The sequence below is a fragment of the Arachis stenosperma genome, chromosome 9, assembly GCF_014773155.1.
Source record: "Arachis stenosperma cultivar V10309 chromosome 9, arast.V10309.gnm1.PFL2, whole genome shotgun sequence".
In the NCBI taxonomy this organism is placed as follows: domain Eukaryota; kingdom Viridiplantae; phylum Streptophyta; class Magnoliopsida; order Fabales; family Fabaceae; genus Arachis; species Arachis stenosperma.
In genome coordinates, this window is record NC_080385.1 from 29882883 (window position 1) to 29906529 (window position 23647).

Here is a 23647-nt window from a genome sequence, read left to right on the forward strand (position 1 = left end):
ACTCCAGGGCAAAGAGAAGCGCTTCTAGCATTGCTCAGCAGACAAGATCAATCTCATTCTCGTAGCATTAGCTAGATTTTAGCCAAAATTAATCCTTCACCTCATAAAGGTAGAGTGGTGCACATTTTGCATTTTAAATCTCATATCATAGCTCTAAATATTTCGACTCAGAAACACAAGCCTTGGGTTATAGACACTGGTGCTACAGACCATGTGTCATATTCCTTGGTAGATTTTTAAAATCATTTCAAGCTAGATCCCATTGTTGTTAGATTACCCAATGGTGCTCTCACAATAAGTTGCATCATGGGAACCATTGTGTTTTCTAATGATCGTTACCTTACAAACGTATTGTTCATCCCTACCTTCAATTTCAAACTTATTTCGATTTCAAAGCTCACTACATCACTGCATTGTAAAATGAGTTTTACTGACAAAGATTGTGAGATCCAGGATTTGCACACTTTGAGGATGATTGGTGCAGCTAGTAATGTTGATGGTCTCTGCATTCTGCACAAAGAAATCAGGACTCTCCCTCATATCATAGCAATTTCTCGCAACCATCACATTTTAGGCTCCTTGTGGCATGCTAGACTAGGGCATCCATCAAATGATAGGCTAGTTGCATTGCACAAGTATTTTAAATTCATTGATTGTACATAGAGTTACACACCTTGTCATTTATATCATCTAGATAAAAAAAGAGATCACCATTTTCTGTTAGTTCAAATGTTGCAACTGTTGTGTTTGACATTCTTCATATTAACATTTGGGAACCTGTGTCCATTCCCTCTTTTACTGGAAAATGTTACTTCCTGACTATAATAGATGACTATTCTCGTTTCACTTGGATTTTATTCATGAAAACTAAGGCTGAATCTTCTCAGTTGGTTAAGGACTTTATTTTTTTGCTAAAACTCAATTTTCTGCTAGCGTCAAGATAATTCGCACAGATAATAGCCCTGAATTCTTAATGCCTACATTTCACAGCTCTACTGGTATCACATACCAAAGAACTTGTGTGGAAACACCACAACAAAATGAGATTGTTGAGCGCAAACATCAGCACATTCTTGTTGTGGTTCATGCTCTCATGAGTCATGCTCATTTACCAAAATCATTTTGGAATTATAATGTTGGACATGCAGTTTATCTAATAAACAGATTATGCACTCCTTTTTTGAAAAATCAATCTCCTTACCAAGTTCTCTACAAGTGTCTACCAGATATTTTAAATCTCAAAGTCTTTGGTTGCTTAGCCTATGCTAGCACTCTTAATAGACATAGAGGTAAACTTGATCCAAGAGCCAGGTAATGTCTGCATCTTGGATTTAGGGAGGGTACAAAGGCTATTTGCTATTCAATTTGCAAACTCAAAAAATTTTTCTATCTCGAGATGTGCAGTTTTATGAAAATTGTTTTCCTTATTGTCATAAATCAGTTTCTCACAAATCAGTTTCTAATAACAAAGTCACTTATAAATTTCCAGTGAACTTATCTCATCACTTTGACTATAGCTTTTTGGATGGAAACGAAATTTATATTCTAAATTAGAATAATTCTAACCCTCAGAATGATGTGAATCAGCTAAATTTAAAAACTCAACTTGATGAAGCACCTCATAATTTGAATGATAATGAGGATGTCTTGCCTTATGCAAAAATTCATGATCATATAGACACAAGTTCTTCATCAGCATCTGCATCTACATCTACATCACATGATCATGTAGACACAGGATCTTCACATGTCCCTTGTCAACTCGTGTTTGAAACTGCTGGGATAAGAAAATCCACTAGGCATACTAGAGCTCCTGCATATTTGGCAGACTATGAATGTAAGACCATCCGCACTGCTCCATCGGATTCCTAGATCATTGCTCAAAGGTATCCAATTTCAAATGTTCTGTCTTATTGTAGACTTTCTCCTATGCATCTTGCATTTTCTCTTGCTATTCAAAATTTGGAACCTAAAAGCTATAAGGATGCTATAACTCAAGTCTGTTGGCAAGAGGCTATTCAAGTTGAGCTACTTGCTTTAGAGGAAAACAAGACATGGAATCTAACCTCCTTGCCATTTGGTAAGAAGGCAATTGGTTGTAAATAGGTGTTTCGCACCAAATATCACCCTGATAGAACGGTTGAAAGGCACAAGGCCAGACTTGTTGCCAAGGGTTTCACCCAAGTAACTAGTATTAACTACAAAGACACTTTTAGTCCGGTAGTAAAATTGGGGACTTTGAGAATTGTATTGGCTGTTGCAGTAGTCAAGGGCTGGCATCTCAAACAAATTAATGTAAACATGGCCTTTCTGCATGGAGAACTCGAAGAAGAAGTATATATGCAGGTTCCCCCAGGCTTAGAAGCTTCATCAGGGCAGGTTTGTAAACTTGAGAAGTCCTTGTATGGACTGAAACAAGCAAGCAGGCAGTGGAATTGCGAACTAAAATTTGTCTTGCTTGAGATGAATTATACTCAATTCAAATCAGATGATAGTTTATTTACCAAAGAGACTTCTTTGGGATTTACAGCAATTCTTGTATATGTGGATGACCTGGTACTAGCGGGTGATGATTTAAATGAAATTGAATCAGTCAAGAGAATCCTTCATGACAGATTCAAAATTAAAGACAGAGGAAATTTGAAATCTTTTCTTGGGTTGAAAGTGGCAAGATCAGAAAATGGGATTGCTTTGTATTAAAGAAAGTATGTCCTTGATCTGCTAAAAAAAACTAGATTTGAAGGTTGTAAACCGGCCACCACTCCCATTGACTATGGAGCAAAACTTAGCAAAGGTGTTGGGGAATTGCTTCTTGATTCTACTCAGTATAGAAGAATTTTTGGCAAACTTCTGTACTTGTCTAATACCAGACCTGATATTTGCTATGCAATTGGCAAGCTAAGTTATTTTCTTGATTGTGCTACCAATGCACATTTAAACTCATCAAGTACTGCGCTATGTGAAGGGATCCCCAGCTACAGGTCTCTTATTCTCGGCAAAGTTGGACTTGCACCTCACCGGTTTCTCAGATTCTGATTAGACCGGGTGCCCTGATTCTTGCAGGTCTACTTCGGCATATTGCTTCTACCTAGGACCCTCTTTGGTAACATGAAAAAGTAAGAAACAATTCACAGTTGCAGCCTCCTATTCTAAAGCTAAATATCGAGCTTTGGTGTTGGCAACCCGAGAATCTCAGTGGTTAAGCTATGTTCTTCATGATCTTGGTGTTCCAATTCAAAAACCAATCAATATATACTGTGACAGCAATTCAGCAATCTATATTGCCACCAATCCTGTATTTCACGAGCGGACAAAGCATATAGAAGCTGATTGCCACATAGTTCGTGACAAGCTACAAGAAAAGCTGATCCACCTTCTCCCCATTTCAACCCACAATCAAGCAACAGATATTCTTACAAAGTCCCTTGCTCTGGGTCCCTTTCATGCCGCATATTCTAAGCTTGGATTGTTGAACCTTTTCTCCCCCAACAATGCAAGCTTACGGGAGGGTGTTACTTGATATCATTAGTGGCACTATTGTTATTTAATGTCAGTTAGTTGTATAGTTGGTAAGTTGTACAGAGTTAGTTAGTGAGGTGTACAGAGTTAGTTAGTGTGACAGTTAGTATAGCTATAAATAGATAGTCATAAAGCTTGTATTCTTTGAGACTCTTCATTAATGCAAATTTCATTACCTAATTTCTTCTCTCCTTCTCTGATCATGTGTTTTTCTCCAATCTCACATGTAATTTAACACTTTATATAAATATCCACAACATTTTCAAAATTGTAAAATATTTTACAAAAAGATATATAGTGGATATGAAAAAGAAACGAGTAGCCTAATATTGGACAATATTCCAATTGCAGTTAGGCACGGATTTATGAAGTTTGATTCATTTGTTATACAAAACAATGCTGAAATACGAATATTGTTTCATTCCTATAAGAGTTTTCCTGAGGTTTGAGTGACAAAATTGTATGCCAAGATTGAAGATGTGGCAACTAAGTCTGAAGGATCAACACCTAATCCTCATTTTGTTGGTATGGAGGAGCTTCTAGTTCAGTTTCTATTGTTGCACCTTCTGTAGTATTGTGGCATTTTCTTTTTTTGCAGTAGATTTGAATCGTGTTGCTGATGTTGCATGCAATATGGGTAATAATTGTATATTCGGTAGCTTGTAGTTGCAATGACCTCACCCCGTTGTGTAGTCAAAGTCTCTATGAACGTCAGGGATCCAGATAGAAGAAGCACTTGGTGAGGATTATATATGATAATGAAGAGCCTCCCATGCACGATAGAAAGTGATATCGAAGAGAATATAGAAAATATTCTAGTTGCATAGGCAAGTTATCCAGAGTTCAAAAACCAACAATACTTATTTCATCACTTCTCAACTCTCAACTTGATGTCATGATTAAACAAGGGTTTTCGAATTTAGGATTAGAATTTAGAATTGGATACAACAATCCATATGAGATTTCTAGACCCAATGAGTTTTAAATTAGATAATGTTTTCAAAATAATGAAGCGATTCTTAGTGTGAAGAACTCTAGTATCCAATATAGGGTTGAATATAAGGTGTCGAAGTCAAGATCACCTCATGTATCATGGAAATCGTAAAGATTTTGAAAATGGTTACAACCAGTGATTCAGGTTACACTCTGACAAAAAAAAGTTAGAAGTTGGTATAATAGACCTCACACATGCTTTGCAACCTATGTTTCGAGCTTGTATGAGTGATTAAAAAAAGTAGTAATAACCAATTATTTGAGAAGTAAAAATTAATAGTCATAGAGTATTAAAGCTTATGAGATTGCGTATGAATTACATAGAAGTTATAGAGTATACAAATCTAGAATTTGTTTTATTATAACTTATTCTATAAAACTCATCCCTATTATTAAGAGGTAACTAAAAGTGTCTTGTGACCTATGTTGCGGTAATTATGCTGGTTAAATTAAGAATATTGTTTAAAAAATTAAAATAAATTATAATATTATAAAGTAATAAAGTTGAGTTATAATTGATATAGAATAATGGATCAAAGATCATGAATTAAAGTAACAAAATACTTATCACATCTACAAATTCCAATTTTATATAGCTGAAAAAACTCTCCCAATCAAAGACCATGAATTGATATAGGCTTAGTAACACTAATAGCTCATATCAAGATTAATTGTAATAATATTGTAAGAATGCAAGTAAAAAATTATAAGAAGAAGAAATAGTGTATGAATTATTCTTACTGAACGAAATACAAAGAACAGAGAATATGGAAAATGAAATTTCCTTCTTCGAGTCAGGGATGACTTCTTACAAAACCTACAATTCATCTCAGGGAATGATGCGTGATATTTTGTCGGTATAGAATTTATCAACAAATTCCGTCATGAGTATAGTTTAAACCAACAAGCAATCACGCATGCAAACTTAGAAAATGTGTCACCACAATTCAAAATCAATAACCGGGAGTAGAATCTCGGGTTGTTCTCCCTAAGAGTTACCCTAAGAAGCACATCATTGGTTAGGAGTTCCCTTGGTGTTTTTGGAGTTTAATACAAGAAGAGTAAATGAGCATGAATTAAGACAATGAAGAATTAAAAATTGGAATAAGAGAACCAAGAAATTGAACTAATAAAGGTGAATGACAATCAATCGATGTAAAATCCTTGGCTAGAGGTAAGAATTGGAAGTCCTATCATTATAGCCTCCATCAATTGTGATAAGAATTGGTTATTGCTCCACTTAGTTAACCTCTAACTATGAAGGAAAGTCAAGTGGAGATAATCAATTTGAGTCCACAAGTCCTAGTCAAATCCTAAAGAAAGACTAGCTTTAGTGTCATGCAAATCAACTAGCAATTTCCAATTATTAATTGGTGGACGAAATTGTGATCCTCAAAGTTGGTCTCTTTGTACTTGTATGAAATTTAAATATTGGCTCTATCAAAAATACCCCAAAGAGATCATGGTATGATGAATTGGGATCTTAATAATCCCTGGTAATGGCACGTGTGGACACAACTCCGTTCAACTTAACCAGCAAGTGTACTGGGTCATCCAAGTAATACCTTACGTGAGTAAGGGTCGATCCCACAGAGATTGTTGGTATGAAGCAAGCTATGGTCACCTTGTAAATCTCAGTTAGGCAGATTAAATGGTTTATGATAAGTTCGAAAATAAATAATAAATAGAAAATAAAATAGTAAATAGTTACTCATATAATTCCATGGTGGGAATTTCAGATAGGCATATGTAGATGCTGTGCTCCTCTCGAATCTCTACTTTCTTATTACATTCATCCAATCCTTCTTACTCCTTTCCATGGCAAGCTGTATGTAGGGCATCACCATTGTCAATGGCTACATCCCATCCTCTCAGTGAAAATGGTCCTATGCTCTGTCACAGTACGGCTAATCATCTGTCGGTGCTCAATCAGGTTGGAATAGAATCCCTTGATTCTTTTGCGTCTGTCACTAACGCCCAGCCTTTAGGAGTTTGAAGCTCGTCACAGTCATTCAATCCCGGAATCCTACTCGGAATACCACAGACAAGGTTAGACTTTCCGGATTCCCGGAATCCTACTCGGAATACCACAGACAAGGTTAGACTTTCCGGATTCCCATGAATGTCACCATCTATCTAGCTTATACCACGAAAATTCTGTTGGGAAATCTAAGAGATATGCGCCCGGCCTAAGGTAGAACGGAAGTGGTTGTCAGTCACGCGCGTTCATAGGTGAGAATGATGATGAGTGTCACGGATCATCACATTCATCAAGTTGAAGTGCAACGTATGTTTTGAAATAAGAATAAAAGAGAATTGAATAGAAAATAATAGTAATTGTATTGAAACTTGAGGTACAGCAGAGCTCCACACCCTTAATCTATGGTGTGTAGAAACTCCACCGTTGAAAATACATGAGTGAAAGGTTCAGGTATGGCCGAATGGCCAGCCCCCATGGTCTAAGGACTAGGCATCCAGAGATGTCTAATACACTAGTAAAAAGTCCTATTTATAATAAACTAGCTACTAGGGTTTACATGAGTAAGTAATTGATGCATAAATCCACTTCCGGGGCCCACTTGGTGTATGTTTGGGCTGATCTTGGTCTATCCACGAGCTAAGGCTTTTATTGGAGTTGAACGCCGAGTTATAGCATGTTTCTGGCGTTCAACTCCGGGTCGTGACGTGTTTCTGGCGTTTGACTCCAGACAGCAGCATGTACTTGGCGTTGAGCGCCACTTTACGTCGTTAATTCCCGAATAAAGTATGGACTATTATATATTGCTGGAAAGCTCCGAATGTCTATTTTCCAACGCCGTTTAGAGCGCACCATTTGGAGTTCTGTAGCTCCAGAAAATCCGTTTTGAGTGAAGGGAGGTCAGATTCCAACAGCATCAGCAGTCCTTTTGTCAGCCTTTTTCAGAATTTTGCTCAAGTCCCTCAATTTCAGCCAGAAATTACCTGAAATCACAGAAAAACACACAAACTCATAGTAAAGTCCAGAAATGTGAATTTAACATAAAAACTAATGAAAACATCCCTAAAAGTAGCTTGAGCTTACTAAAAACTACCTAAAAACAATGCCAAAGAGCGTATAAATTATCCGCTCCTCACAACACCAAACTTAAATTGTTGCTTGTCCCCAAGCAACTGAAAATCAATTAGGATAAAAAGAAGAGAATATACTATAAATTCCATAATATCAATGAATATTAATTATAATTAGATGAGCGGGACTTGTAGCTTTTTGCTTCTGAACAGTTTTGGCATCTCACTTTTTCCTTTGAAGTTTAGAATGATTGGCTTCTCTAGGAAATTAGAATTTTGGATAGTGTTATTGATTCTCCTAGTTAATTATGTTGATTCTTGAACACAGCTACTTTTATGAGTCTTGGCCGTGGCCCTAAGCACTTTGTTTTCCAGTATTACCACCGGATACATAAATGCCACAGACACATGACTGGGTGAACCTTTTCAGATTGTGACTCAGCTTTGCTAGAGTCCCCAGTTAGAGGTGTTCAGAGCTCTTAAGCACACTCTTTTGCTTTGGATCACGACTTTAACCACTCAGTCTCAAGCTTTACACTTGGACCTTCATGACACAAGCACATTGTTAGGGACAGCTTGATTTAGCCGCTTAGGCCTGGATTTTATTTCCTAGAACCCTCCTATCCATTGATGCTCAAAGCCTTGGATCCTTTTTACCCTTGCCTTTTGGTTTTAAGGGCTATTGGCTTTTTCTGCTTGCTTTTTCTTTTTCTATTATTTTTTTCGCCATTTTTTTTCGCAAGCTTTTTCCTTTTCACTGCTTTTTCTTGCTTCAAGAATCAATTTTATGATTTTTCAGATTATCAATAACATTTCTCTTTGTTCATCATTCTTTCAAGAGCCAACAGTTTTAACATTCATAAACAACAAGATAAAAAATGTGAACTGTTCAAGCATTCATTCAGAAAACAAAAAGTATTGTCACCACATCAATGTAATTAAACTAAATTCAAGGATAAATTCGAAATTCATGTACTTCTTGTTCTTTTTGAATTAGAAACATTTTTCATTTAAGAAAGGTGAAGGATTAATGGAATTATTCATAGCTTTAAGACATAGTTACTAAATGATCATGAAGTAGAGACACAAAACATAAATGAACACAACATAAAAACCGAAAAGCAGAAAGAAATAAGAACAAAGAATGAATCCACCTTAGTGGCGTCTTCTTCTTGAAGGACCAACAATGTCCTTAAGCTCTTCTATGTCCCTTCCTTGCCTTTGTTGCTCCTCCCTCATTGCTCTTTGATCTTCTCTTATTTCATGGAGAATGATGGAGTGCTCATGATGTTCCACCCTTAATTGTTCCACGTTGTAGCTCAAATCTTCTAAGGAAGTGTTGAGTTGTTCCCAATAGTTGTTGGGAGGAAAGTGCATCCCTTGAGGCATCTCAGGGATTTCTTGATGATGAGCTTCCTCATGCATTGGTGCGCGAAATTGTGAACAATACTTTTTCACAACTCTCATAATCCCCAGTAATGGCTCCAAAAACTTGGTAGCTCAATACCATGGCATTACACAACTTCGCACAACTAACCAGCAAGTGCACTGGGTCGTCCAAGTAATACCTTACGTGAGTAAGGGTCGATCCCACGGAGATTGTTAGCATTGAAGCAAGCTATGGTCATCTTGTAATCTTAGTCAGGCAAACTCAAATATATGATGATGAACGAAAATAACATAGAAGATAAAGATAGTGATACTTATGTATATCATTGGTGTAAGAGCTTCAGACAAGTGTATGAAGATGCCTTCCCTTCCGTCTCTCTGCTTTCCTACTGTCTTCATCCAATCCTTCTTACTCCTTTCCATGGCAAGCTCGTGTAGGGTTTCACTGTTGTCAGCAGCTACCTCCCATCCTCTCAGTGAAAGCGATTGCATATGCTCTGGTCACAGCATAGCGGAATTCATCTGTCGGTTCTCAATCAGGCGCGGAATAGAATCCAGTGATTCTTTTGCGTCTGTCACTAACGCCCCGCCCTCAGGGTTTGAAGCACGTCACAGTCATTCAGTCATTGAATCCTACTCATAATACCACAGACAAGGTTAGACCTTCCGGATTCTCTTGAATGCTGCCATCAGGTCCTGCCTATACCACGAAGATTCCGATTAAAGAATCCAAGAGATATTCACTAAGCCTCAGATGCTTGTAGAACAAGAATGGTTGTCAGTCACCTTGTTCATGAGTGAGAATGGTGATGGGCGTCAATCATCACCTTCATCAAGTTGAAGAACAAGTGATATCTTGGACAAAGAACAAGTGGAATTGAATGGAAGAACAATAGTAATTGCATTAATACTCGAGGTACAGCAGAGCTCCACACCTTAATCTATGGTGTGTAGAAACTCCACCGTTGAAAATACATAAGAACAAGGTCTAGGCATGGCCGAATGGCCAGCCTCCCAAAGGTCTAAGATAGCATAAAACAGAGATAGCTACCAAAAGTCTCCCTAATACAATAGTAAAAGGTCCTACTTATAGAAAACTAGTACATAGATGAGTAAATGACATAAAAATCCACTTCCGGGCCCACTTGGTGTGTGCTTAGGCTGAGCAATGAAGCTTTTTCGTGTAGAGACTCTCCTTGGAGTTAAACGCCAGCTTTAGTGCCAGTTTGGGCGTTTAACTCCCAATTAGGTGCCAGTTCCGGCGTTTAACGCTGGAATTTCTTGAGGTGACTTTGAACGCCGGTTTGGGCCATCAAATCTTGGGCAAAGTATGGACTATTATATATTGCTGGAAAGCCCAGGATGTCTACTTTCCAACGCCGTTGAGAGCGCGCCAATTGGGCTTCTGTAGCTCCAGAAAATCCACTTCGAGTGTAGGGAGGTCAGAATCCAACAGCATCTGCAGTTCTTTTGAGTCTCTGGATCAGATTTTTGTTCAGGTCCCTCAATTTCAGCCAGAAAATACCTGAAATCACAGAAAAATACACAAACTCATAGTAAAGTCCAGAAAAGTGAATTTTAACTAAAAACTAATAAAAATATACTAAAAACTAACTAGATCATACTAAAAATATACTAAAAACAATGCCAAAAAGCATACAAATTATCCGCTCATCACAACACCAAACTTAGATTGTTGCTTGTCCCCAAGCAACTGAAGATCAAATAAGATAAAAAAGAAGAGAATATGCAATGAACTCCAAAAACATCTATGAAGATCAGTATTAATTAGATGAGCGGGGCTTTTATCTTTTTGCCTCTGAATAGTTTTGGCATCTCACTCTATCCCTTGTAATTCAGAATGATTGGCTTCTTTAGGAACTCAGAATCCAGATAGTGTTAATGATTCTCCTAGTAAAGTATGATGATTCTTGAACATAGCTATTTCTTGAGTCTTGGCCGTGACCCAAAGCACTCTGTCTTCCAGTATTACCACCGGATACATACATGCCACAGACACATAATTGGGTGAACCTTTTCAGATTGTGACTCAGCTTTGCTAAAGTCCCCAATTAGAGGTGTCCAGGGTTCTTAAGCACACTCTTATTTGCCTTGGATCACAACTTTATTCCTTTTTTATTCTTTCTCTTTTTTTTTTTCGGTTTTCTTTTTTTTTTCGTTTGCTTTTTTTTTCTCTTTTTTTTTCTGCTTTTTCTTGCTTCAAGAATCATTTTTAATGATTTTTCAGATCCTCAGTAACATGTCTCCTTTTTCATCATTCTTTCAAGAGCCAACATTCATGAACCACAAGTTCAAAAGACATATGCACTGTTCAAGCATACATTCAGAGAACAAAAGTGTTGCCACCACATCAAATTAATTAAACTATTATAAAATTCAGAATTCATGCAATTCTTTCCTTTTCAATTAAGCACGTTTTTATTCAAGAAAGGTGATGGATTCATAGGACATTCATAACTTTAAGGCATAGACACTAAGACACTAATGATCACAAGACACAAACATGGATAACATAAGCATAAAAATTCGAAAAACAGAAGAATAAAGAACAAGGAAATCAAGGAACGGGTCCACCTTAGTGATGGCGGCTCTTCCTTCCTCTTGAAGGTCCTATGGAGTGCTTGAGCTCCTCAATGTCTCTTCCTTGTCTTTGTTGCTCTTCCCTCATGATTCTTTGGTCTTCTCTAAGTTCATGGAGGAGAATGGAGTGTTCTTGATGCTCCACCCTTAGTTGTCCCATGTTGGAACTCAACTCTCCTAGGGAGGTGTTTAATTGCTCCCAATAATTTTGTGGAGGAAAGTGCATCCCTTGAGGAATCTCAGGGATCTCATGGTGAGAGGGGTCTCTTGTGTACTCCATCCTTTTCTTGGTGATGGGCTTGTCCTCATCAATGGGGGTATCTCCCTCTATGTCAACTCCAACTGAATAACAGAGGTGACAGATGAGATGAGGAAAGGCTAACCTTGCCAAAGTGGAGGTCTTGTCCGCCACCTTGTAGAGTTCTTGGGCTATAACCTCATGAACTTCTATTTCTTCTCCAATCATGATGCTATGGATCATGATAGCCCGGTCTATGGTAACTTCGGACCGGTTGCTAGTGGGAATGATTGAGCGTTGTATGAACTCTAACCATCCTCTAGCCACGGGCTTGAGGTCATGCCTTCTCAATTGAACCGGCTTTCCTCTTGAATCTTGCTTCCATTGTGCGCCCTCTTCACATATGGTTGTGAGGACTTGGTCCAACCTTTGATCAAAGTTGACCCTTCTAGTGTAAGGGTGCTCATCTCCTTGCATCATAGGCAAGTTGAACGCCACCCTCACACTCTCCGGACTAAAATCCAAGTATTTCCCCCGAACCATAGTGAGGTAATTCTTTGGATTCGGGTTCACACTTTGGTCATGGTTCTTGGTGATCCATGCATTGGCATAGAACTCTTGAACCATCAAGATTCCGACTTGTTGAATGGGGTTGGTAAGCACTTCCCAACCTCTTCTTCGGATCTCATGGCGGATCTCCGGATATTCACCCTTTTTGAGTGAAAAGGGGACTTCGGGGATCACCTTTTTCAAGGTCACAACTTCATAGAAGTGGACTTGATGCACCCTTGAGAGGAATCTATCCATCTCCCATGACTCGGAGGTGGAAGCCTTTGCCTTCCCTTTCCTCTTTCTAGAGGTTTCTCCGGCCTTGGATGCCATAAATGGTTATGGAAAAATGAAAAAGCAACGCTTTTACCACACCAAACTTAAAAGGTTTGCTCGTCCTCGAGCAAAAGAAGAAAGAAGAGAGTAGAAGAAGAAGAAATGGAGGAGAGGGAGATGGCTTTGTGGTTCGGCCAGAAGGGGAAGAAGTAGTGGTTTATGAAGGATGGATGTGAGTGGTGAAGAGAAAGAGATGTTGAGGTGATTGGTGAATGGGTGAAGAAGAAGAGAAAGAGTGGTGGGGTTTATGGGGATCCTGTGGGGTCCACAGATCCTTAGGTGTCAAGGAAAAGTCATCCCTGCACCAAATGGCATCAAAATCCACGTTTTGAGCCATTTCTGGCGTTAAACGCCGGGCTGATGCCCATTCCTGGCGTTTAACGCCAGGTTGTTGCCCTTTACTGGCGTTTAACGCCAGTCTGGTGCCCCTTTCTGGCGTTAAACGCCCAGAATGGTGCCAGACTGGGCGTTAAACGCCCAACAGCTAGCATTACTGGCGTTTGAACGCCAGCTTCTTCTCCTCCAGGGTGTGCTATTTTTCTTTCTGTTTTCATTCTGTTTTGCTTTTTTCATTGTTTTGTGACTTCTTATGATCATCAACCTACAAAAAAGATAAAATAACAAAAGAAAATAGTTAGCTATAAAACATTGGGTTGCCTCCCAACAAGCGCTTCTTTAATGTCATTAGCTTGACAGAGGACTCTCATGGAGCCTCAGAAATACTCAGAACCGTGTTGGAACCTCCCAACACCAAACTTAGAGTTTGAATGTGGGGGTTCAACACCAAACTTAGAGTTGGTTGTGGCCTCCCAACACCAAACTTAGAGTTTGACTGTGGGGGCTCTGCTTGGCTCTGTTTTGAGAGAAGCTCTTCATGCTTCCTCTCCATGATGATAGAGGGATGTCCTTGGGCCTTAAACACCAAGGATTCTTCATTCACTTGAATGATCAACTCTCCTCTATCAACATCAATCACAGCCTTTGCTGTGGCTAGGAAGGGTCTGCCAAGGATGATGGATTCATCCATGCACTTCCCAGTCTCTAGGACTATGAAATCAGTAGGGATGTAATGGTCTTCAATCTTCACCAAAACATTCTCTAACAAGTCCATGAGCTTGTTTTCTTGAATTGTCTGCCATCTCTAATGAGATTCTTGCAGCTTGCACCTCAAAGATCCCTAATTTCTCCATTACAGAGAGGGGCATGAGGTTTACACTTGACCCTAAGTCACACAAGGCCTTTTTGAAGGTCATGGTGCCTATGGTACAAGGTATAGAAAACTTCCCAGGATCTTGCCTCTTTAGAGGCAGTTTCTGCCTAGACAAGTCATCCAGTTCTTTGGTGAGCAAAGGTGGTTCTTCCTCACAAGTCTCATTTCCAAATAACTTGTCATTTAGCTTCATGATTGCTCCAAGGTATTTAGCAACTTGCTCTTCAGTGACATACTCATCCTCTTCAGAGGAAGAATACTCATCAGAGCTCATGAATGGCAGAAGTAAGTCCAATGGAATCTCTATGGTCTCATTTTGAGCCTCAGATTCCCATGGTTCCTCATTGAGGAACTCAGAGGAGATTGGTACACGCCCACTGAGGTCTTCCTCAGTGGCGTCCTCCTCCTCTCTTTCCTCTCCATATTCGGCCATGTTTATGGCTTTGCACTCTCCTTTTGGATTTTCTTCTGTATTACTTGGAAGAGTACTAGGAGGGAGTTCAGTAATTTTCTTGCTCAGCTGTCCCACTTGTCCTTCCAAATTTCTGATGGAGGACCTTGTTTCATTCATGAAACTTTGAGTGGTCTTTATTAGATCAGAGACCATTGTTGCTAAGTCAGAAGTATTCTGCTTAGAACTCTCTGTCTGTTGCTGAGAAGATGATGGAAAAGGCTTGCTATTGCTAAACCTGTTTCTTCCACCATTATTGTTATTGAAACCTTGTTGAGGTCTCTCTTGATTCTTCCATGAGAAATTTGGGTGATTTCTCCATGAAGAATTATAGGTGTTTCCATAGGGTTCTCCTAGGTAATTCACCTCTTCCATTGAAGGGTTCTCAGGATCATAAGCTTCTTCCTCAGATGAAGCATCCTTAGTACTGTTTGGTGCATTTTGCATTCCAGACAGACTTTGAGAAATCAAATTGACTTGTTGAGTCAATATCTTGTTCTGAGCCAATATGGCATTCAGAGTGTCAATCTCAAGAACTCCTTTCTTCTGACTAGTCCCATTGTTCACAGGATTCCTTTCAGAAGTGTACATGAATTGGTTATTTGCAACCATTTCAATTAGTTCCTGAGCTTCTGCAGGCGTCTTCTTCAGATGAAGAGATCCTCCAGCAGAGCTATCCAAAGACATCTTGGATAGTTCAGAGAGACCATCATAGAAAATACCTATGATGCTCCATTCAGAAAGCATGTCTGAAGGACATCTTCTGATTAATTGTTTGTATCTTTCCCAAGCTTCATAGAGGGATTCTCCATCCTTCTGTCTGAAGGTTTGGACTTCCACTCTAAGCTTACTCCATCTTTGTGGTGGAAAGAACTTTGCCAAGAAGGCATTGACTAGCTTTCCCAAGAGTCCAGGCTTTCTTTAGGTTGAGAATCCAACCATATTCTAGCTCTGTCTCTTACAGCAAAAGGGAATAGCATCAGTCTGTAGACCTCAGGGTTAACCCCATTAGTCTTGACTGTGTCACAGATTTGCAAGAATTCAGCTAAGAACTGATGAGGATCTTCCATTGGAAGTCCATGGAACTTGCAATTCTGTTGCATTAGAGAAACTAATTGAGGCTTAAGCTCAAAGTTGTTTGCTCCAATGGCAGGGATAGAGATGCTTCTCCCATAAAAATCAGGAGTAGGTGCAGTGAAGTCACCCAGCACCTTCCTTGCATTGTTGGCATTGTTGTTGTTTTCGGCTGCCATGTGTTCTTCTTCCTTGAAGAATTCGGTCAGGTCCTCTAAAGAGAGTTGTGCTTTAGCTTCTCTTAGCTTTCTCTTCAAGGTCCTTTCAGGTTCAAGATCAGCTTCAATAAGAATGCCTTTGTCTCTGCTCCTGCTCATATGAAAGAGGAGAGAAAAAGAAAATGTGGAATCCTCTATGTCACAGTATAGAGATTCCTTGAAGTGTCAGAGGAAAAGAGAAATAGTAAGAAGAAGGAGAAGAAGAATTCGAACTTTATTAGTTAGAGTTCGAATTGTGCATTTAGAAGGAGTAGTACTCCATAAATAGAAGGATGTGGGAAGGAGGGAAGAGAATTTTCGAAAATTCAATTAAAAGATTTTGAAAACATTTTGAAAATTTGATTGATAATTTTCGAAAATCAAAAGTGAAAAAGAAATCAAGTGATTTTTGAAAAAGATTTTGAAATTAGAAATTAAAAAGATTTGATTGAAAGCTATTTAAAAAAGATGAGGTTAAAAAGATTTGATTGAAAAGTTATGGTTTTAAAAAGATGTGATTGAGAAGATATGATTTGAAAACAATTTGAAAAGATATGATTTGAAAACAATTTGAAAAGATGTGATTTAAAAAAATTGATGACTTGCCTAACAAGAAAAGATATGATTCAAACATAAAACCTTCCTTAATAGAAAAGGCAAAAAATGTTCAATCAAATCATTAATTGTTAGTAAGTATCTTTGAAAAAGGAAAGAAATTGATTTTGAAAACATTTGATTGAAAAGATATGATTTGAAAAAGATTTGGTTTTGAAAAACTTTGAAAACTTGAAAAAAAGATTGATTTGAAAACAAAATCTTCCCCCTAGCACCATCCTGGCGTTAAACGCCCAGAATGGTATACATTCTGGCGTTTAACGCCCAAAATGCTACCTTTTTGGGCGTTAAACGCCCAACCAGGTACCCTGGCTGGCGTTTAAACGCCAGTCTGCCTTCTTCACTGGGCATTTTTGAATGCTCAGCTTTTTCTGTATAATTCCTCTGCAGTATGTTCTGAATCTTCAATTCTTTGTATTATTGACTTGAAAAGACACAAATTAAAAATATTTTTGGATTTTTAATAATCAAAATGCAACAAGAATCAAATAACAATGCATGCAAGACACCAAACTTAGCAGTTTGTGTACTACTGACACTATATGAGACACATAAACACTCAAGCCAAAAGAATTCAAAGATCAGAGTAAGAAATCATCAAGAATTACTTGAAGATCCTTAAGACACATGAATGAATGCATGTAATTGACACCAAACTTAAGATGAGACACTAGACTTAAGCAAGAAACAACAAATATTTTTTTTTTGGTTTTTATGATTTTGTAATTTTTTTGTGTTTTCGAAAATTAAGTGGAAAAAGGTATCAAAATTCTTAATGAGAATTCCAGGAATCAGTGCAATGCTAGTCTAAGACTCCGGTCCAGGAATTAGACATGGCTTCACAGCCAGCCAAGCTTTCAAAGAAAGCTTCGGTCCAAAACACTAGACATGACCAAAGGTCAGCCAAGCCTTAGCGGATCACTGCTCCAAAAGCAAAATTGATGAAAATCAACAAGCTCTTGTGGTGATAAGTTGAAACCTCGGTCCAATCAGATTAGACATGGCCTCTCAGCCAGCCAGATTTCAACAAATCATCATGAAACTCTAGAATTCATCTTCAAGAATTTCGAAAAAAAATAAATACCTAATCTAAGCAACAAGATGAACCGTCAGTTGTCCAAACTAGAACAATCCCAGGCATTGTTACCAAAAGCTTGCTCAAAACTTGAACAATCCCCGGCAACGGCGCCAAAAACTTGGTGCGTGTTGCCGGATCTTGGCACTGATGTTACCGGACAAAAAAGCTTGCTCAAAACTTTGAACAATCCCCGGCAACGGCGCCAAAAACTTGGTGCGCGAAATTGTGAACAATACTTTTTCACAACTCTCATAATCCCCAGTAATGGCTCCAAAAACTTGGTAGCTCAATACCATGGCATTACACAACTTCGCACAACTAACCAGCAAGTGCACTGGGTCGTCCAAGTAATACCTTACGTGAGTAAGGGTCGATCCCACGGAGATTGTTAGCATTGAAGCAAGCTATGGTCATCTTGTAAATCTTAGTCAGGCAAACTCAAATATATATGATGATGAACGAAAATAACATAGAAGATAAAGATAGTGATACTTATGTATATCATTGGTGTAAGAGCTTCAGACAAGTGTATGAAGATGCCTTCCCTTCCGTCTCTCTGCTTTCCTACTGTCTTCATCCAATCCTTCTTACTCCTTTCCATGGCAAGCTCGTGTAGGGTTTCACTGTTGTCAGCAGCTACCTCCCATCCTCTCAGTGAAAGCGATTGCATATGCTCTGGTCATAGCATAGCGGAATTCATCTGTCGGTTCTCAATCAGGCGCGGAATAGAATCCAGTGATTCTTTTGCGTCTGTCACTAACGCCCCGCCCTCAGGGTTTGAAGCACGTCACAGTCATTCAGTCATTGAATCCTACTCAGAATACCACAGACAAGGTTAGACCTTCCGGATTCTCTTGAATGCTGCCATCAGGTCCTGCCTATACCACGAAGATTCCGATTAAAGAATCCAAGAGATATTCACTAAGCCTCAGATGCTTGTAGAACAAGAATGGTTGTCAGTCACCTTGTTCATGAGTGAGAATGGTGATGGGCGTCAATCATCACCTTCATCAAGTTGAAGAACAAGTGATATCTTGGACAAAGAACAAGTGGAATTGAATGGAAGAACAATAGTAATTGCATTAATACTCGAGGTACAGCAGAGCTCCACACCTTAATCTATGGTGTGTAGAAACTCCACCGTTGAAAATACATAAGAACAAGGTCTAGGCATGGCCGAATGGCCAGCCTCCCAAAGGTCTAAGATAGCATAAAACAGAGATAGCTACCAAAAGTCTCCCTAATACAATAGTAAAAGGTCCTACTTATAGAAAACTAGTACATAGATGAGTAAATGACATAAAAATCCACTTCCGGGCCCACTTGGTGTGTGCTTGGGCTGAGCAATGAAGCTTTTTCGTGTAGAGACTCTCCTTGGAGTTAAACGCCAGCTTTAGTGCCAGTTTGGGCGTTTAACTCCCAATTAGGTGCTAGTTCCGGCGTTTAACGCTGGAATTTCTTGAGGTGACTTTGAACGCCAGTTTGGGCCATCAAATCTTGGGCAAAGTATGGACTATTATATATTGCTGGAAAGCCCAGGATGTCTACTTTCCAACGCCGTTGAGAGCGCGCCAATTGGGCTTCTGTAGCTCCAGAAAACCCACTTCGAGTGCAGGGAGGTCAGAATCCAACAGCATCTGCAGTCCTTTTGAGTCTCTGGATCAGATTTTTGCTCAGGTCCCTCAATTTCAGCCAGAAAATACCTGAAATCACAGAAAAACACACAAACTCATAGTAAAGTCCAGAAAAGTGAATTTTAACTAAAAACTAATAAAAATATACTAAAAACTAACTAGATCATACTAAAAATATACTAAAAACAATGCCAAAAAGCATACAAATTATCCGCTCATCATGCATCTCTTGAGATCCGTGGAGGGTCTCTCTTGCTTGCTCTATCCTCTTCTTGGTGATGGGCTTATCCTCTTCAATGGAGATGTCTCCTTCTATGATAACTCCAGCTGAGTAACATAGATGGAAAATAAGGTGAGGAAAAGCTAGCCTTGCCATAGTGGAGGGCTTTTCGGCTATTTTGTAGATTTCATTGGAGATGACTTCATGAACTTCTACTTCCTCTCCAATCATGATGCTATGAATCATGATGGCCCGATCCACAGTAACTTCAGATCGGTTGCTAGTGGGAATGATGGAGCGTTGAATGAACTCCAACCATCCTCTAGCCACAGCCTTGAGGTTCAGTCTTCTTAGTTGAACTGGCTTGCCTTTGGAGTCTTTTTTCCATTGAGCTCCTTCCACACATATGTCCATAAGGACTTGGTCCAACCTTTGATTAAAGTTGACCATTCTAGTGTAGGGGCGTACATCTCCTTGCATCATGGGCAAGTGGAACGCCAACCTCACATTCTCTGGACTAAAATCTAAGTATTTTCCCCGAACCATTGTGAGATAATTCTTTGGACTCGGGTTCATACTTTGATCATGGTTCCTAGTGATTCATGCATTGGCATAGAACTCTTAAACCATTAAGATTCCGACTTGTTGCATGGGGTTGGTTAGGACTTCCCAACTTCTTCTTCGGATCTCATGTCGGATCTCCGGATACTCATTTTTCTTGAGCTTGAAAGGGACCTCAGGGATCACCTTCTTCTTTGCCACAACATCATAGAAGTGGTCTTGATGGCTTTTGGAGATGAATCTTTCCATCTCCCATGACTCGGAGGTGGAAGCTTTTGTCTTCCTTTTTCCTTTTCTAGAGGATTCTCCGGCCTTAGGTGCCATTGATGGTAATGGAAAAACAAAAAGCTTATGCTTTTACCACACCAAACTTAAAATATTGCTCGCCCTCGAGCAAGAGAAGAAAGAAGAGAAGAAGAAGAAGAAAATATGGAGGAGAAGGGGGAGTGTAGGTTTCGGCCAAGGTATAGAAGAGGGTGTTGTGGGAAAATGAAGTAGAATGGAAGGGTATATATAGGGAGGGGAGAGGGTGTAGTTTCAGTCATTTAGGGTGGGATTGGGTGGGAAAGTGTTTTTGAATTTTGAAGGTAGGTGGGGTTTATGGGGAAGAGTGGATGGATGTGAGTGGTGAAGGGGGTAATTGGGAAGAGAGATTGAAGTTGTTGGGAAGTGTGATATGGGGAAGAGTGTTATAGGATTAGGAGGTAAGGTGGGAATATGTTAGGTGGGTATCCTGTGGGGTCCACAGATCCTGAGATGATCCTGTGGGGTCCACAGATCCTGAGGTGATCCTGTGGGGTCCACAGATCCTGAGGTGTCAAGGAATTACATCCCTGCACCAAATAGGCATGCAAAATGCCTTTGCATACCATTCTGGCGTTTAAACGCTGAGGTGATGCATGTTCTGGGCGTTCAACGCCCATGTGTAGCATGTTCTGGGCGTTCAACGCCCATGTGTAGCATGTTTCTGGCGTTGAACGCCAGTTCCATGCTTGTTACTGGCGTTCAGCGCTAGCTTTTCTCAAGGCATATTCCTGGCGTTCAAATGCCAGAATGTTGCTTGTTTCTGGCGTTCAACGCCAGATTCATGCTCTGTTCTGGCGTTGAACGCCAGCCAGATGCTCCTTACTGGCGTTGAACGCCAGTCTGTTCTCCCTCCAGGGTGTGATTTTTCTTCTGCTATTTTTGATTCTGTTTTTAATTTTTATATTTTTTTTCGTGACTCCACATGATCATGTACCTAATAAAACACAAAATAACAATAAAATAAAATAAAATAAAAATTAGATAAATAAAATTGGGTTGCCTCCCAACAAGCGCTCTTTTAATGTCATTAGCTTGACAGTGGGCTCTCATGGAGCCTCACAGGTGATCAGGTCAATGTTGTATAGCCCCAACACCAAACTTAGAGTTTGGATATGGGGTCTTAACACCAAACTTAGTGTTTGGTTGTGGCCTCCCAACACCAAACTTAGAGTTTGACTGTGGGGGCTCTTCTTGACTCTGAACTGAGAGAAGCTCTTCATGCTTACTCTCTTTTGTCACAGAGGGATGGCCATGTGCCTTAAACACAAGGTAGTCCCCATTCAATTGAAGGACTAATTCACCTCTGTTGACATCTATCACAGCTCCTGCTGTAGCTAGGAAAGGTCTTCCAAGGATGATACATTCATCCTCTTCCTTCCTAGTGTCTAAGATTATGAAATCAGCAGGGATGTAAAGGCCTTCAACCTTTACTAACACGTCCTCTACTATTCCATAAGCTTGTCTCAATGACTTGTCTACCAATTGTAATGAGAACAAGGCAGGTTATACCTCAATGATCTCCAGCTTCTCCATTACAGAGAGTGGCATAAGATTTATCCCTGACCCCAAATCACATAGAGCTTTTTCAAAGGTCATGGTGCCTATGGTACAAGGTATTAAGAACTTGTCAGGATCTTGTCTCTTTTGAGATAAAATTTGCTGAATCCAGGTATCTAGTTCATTAATGAGCAAGGGGGGTTCACTTTCCCAAGTCTCATTACCAAACAACTTGGCATTCAGCTTCATGATAGCTCCTAAATATTGAGCAACTTGCTCTCCAGTCACATCTTCATCCTCTTCAGAGGAAGAATAGTCTTCAAAGCTCATGAATGGCAGAAGGAGATTTAATGGAATCTCTATAGTCCCTATATGAGCCTCAGATTCCTTTGGATCTCCTCCTCCCTTGTGTATTCGGCCATATTGATTACATCAATAGCCTTGCACTCTCCTTTTGGATTCTCTTCTGTATTGCTTGGGAGAATACTGGGAGGAGTTTCAATGACTTTCTTACTCAGCTGGCCCACTTGTGCCTCCAGATTTCTGATGGAGGATCTTGTTTCACTCATGAAACTAAAAGTGGCTTTTGACAGATCAGAGACTAAATTTGCTAAATTAGAGGAGCTTTGTTCAGAATTCTCTGTCTGTTGCTGAGAAGATGATGGAAAAGGCTTGTTATTACTGAGCCTATTTTTTCCACCATTATTAAAGCCTTGTTGAGGTTTTTGTTGATCCTTCCATGAGAAATTTGCATGATTTCTCCATGATGAATTATAGGTGTTTCCATAAGGTTCACCCATGTAATTAACCTCTGCCATTGCAGGGTTCTCAGGATCATAAGCTTCTTCAGAAGCTGCCTCTTTAGTACTGTTGGATGCATTTTGCCATCCATTCAGACTTTGAGAAATCATGTTAACTTGCTGAGTCAACACTTTGTTCTGAGCCAATATGGCATTCAGAGCATCAATTTCAAGAACTCCCTCCCTCTGAGACGTTCCATTATTCACGGAATTCCTCTCAGAAGTGTACATGAACTGGTTATTTGCAACCATGTCAATAAGTTCTTGAGCTTCTGCAGGTGTTTTCTTTAGGTGAATGGATCCACCTGCAGATCCAGTGACATTTTCAAAAATTCAGATAGACCATAATAGAATATATCTAATATGGTCCATTCTGAAAATATGTCAGATGGACACCTTTTGGTCAACTGCTTGTATCTTTCTCAAGCTTCATAGAGGGATTCACCATCTTTTTGTTTGAAGGTCTGAACATCCACTCTAAGCTTGCTCAGCTTTTGAGGAGGAAAGAATTTATCCAAGAAGGCCGTGACCAGCTTCTCCCAGGAGTCCAGGCTATCCTTAGGTTGTGAATTCAACCATATTCTAGCTCTGTCTCTTACAGCAAAAGGGAAAAGCATGAGCCTGTAGACTTCAGGATCTACTCCATTCGTCTTAACAGTCTCACAGATCTGCAAGAACTCAGTTAAAAACTGATAAGGATCTTCAGATGGAAGTCCATAGAACTTGCAGTTTTGTTGCATTAAGGCAACTAGCTGAGGTTTCAGCTCAAAATTGTTTGCTCCAATGGCAGGAATGGAGATGCTTCTTCCATCAAATTTGGATGTGGGTTTGGTAAAGTCACCAAGCATCCTTCTTGCATTATCATTATTGGGTTCGGCTGCCATCTCCTTCTCTTGTTCGAAATTTTCTGAAAGGTTACTTCTGGATTGTTGTAGTTTAGCTTCTCTTAGTTTCCTCTTCAAAGTCCTTTCAGGTTCAGGATCAGCTTCAACAAGAGTGCTTTTGTCCTTGTTCCTGCTCATATCAAAGAGAAGAACACAAGAAAAGAAAGAGGAATCCTCTATGTCACAGTATAGAGATTCCTTTATGTTAGTAGAAAAAGAAAGGGGAGAAGAGTGAAGAAGAGTGGGTTCGGATATTTAGATGAAGAGAGGTGAAGAGAAGTGTTAGTAAATAAATAATTAAATAGAATAAGAGAGAAGAGATAGAAAATTCGAAAATAATTTTAAAAAGGGGTTAGTAATTTTCGAAAATTAGAGATAAGATAAGATTAAAATTAAAATTTAAAACAAAAAAAAAAGAATTTTTGAAAAAGAGATGAGATATTTTCG

The 23647-nt window shown here is 39.3% G+C and overlaps 2 non-coding genes across 2 annotated transcripts; both read left to right on the plus strand.

Moving 5' to 3' along the window:
* The first annotated feature begins 15075 nt into the window (after positions 1-15075).
* Positions 15076-15183, plus strand: LOC130952971 (small nucleolar RNA R71). Its single transcript, XR_009075145.1, has one exon. It is a non-coding gene; the product is annotated as a small nucleolar RNA R71 (small nucleolar RNA).
* Positions 15184-22697: 7514 nt separating this feature from the next.
* LOC130953508 (small nucleolar RNA R71) lies at positions 22698-22801 on the plus strand. The gene has a single exon (XR_009075677.1). It is a non-coding gene; the product is annotated as a small nucleolar RNA R71 (small nucleolar RNA).
* Positions 22802-23647: the final 846 nt, after the last annotated feature.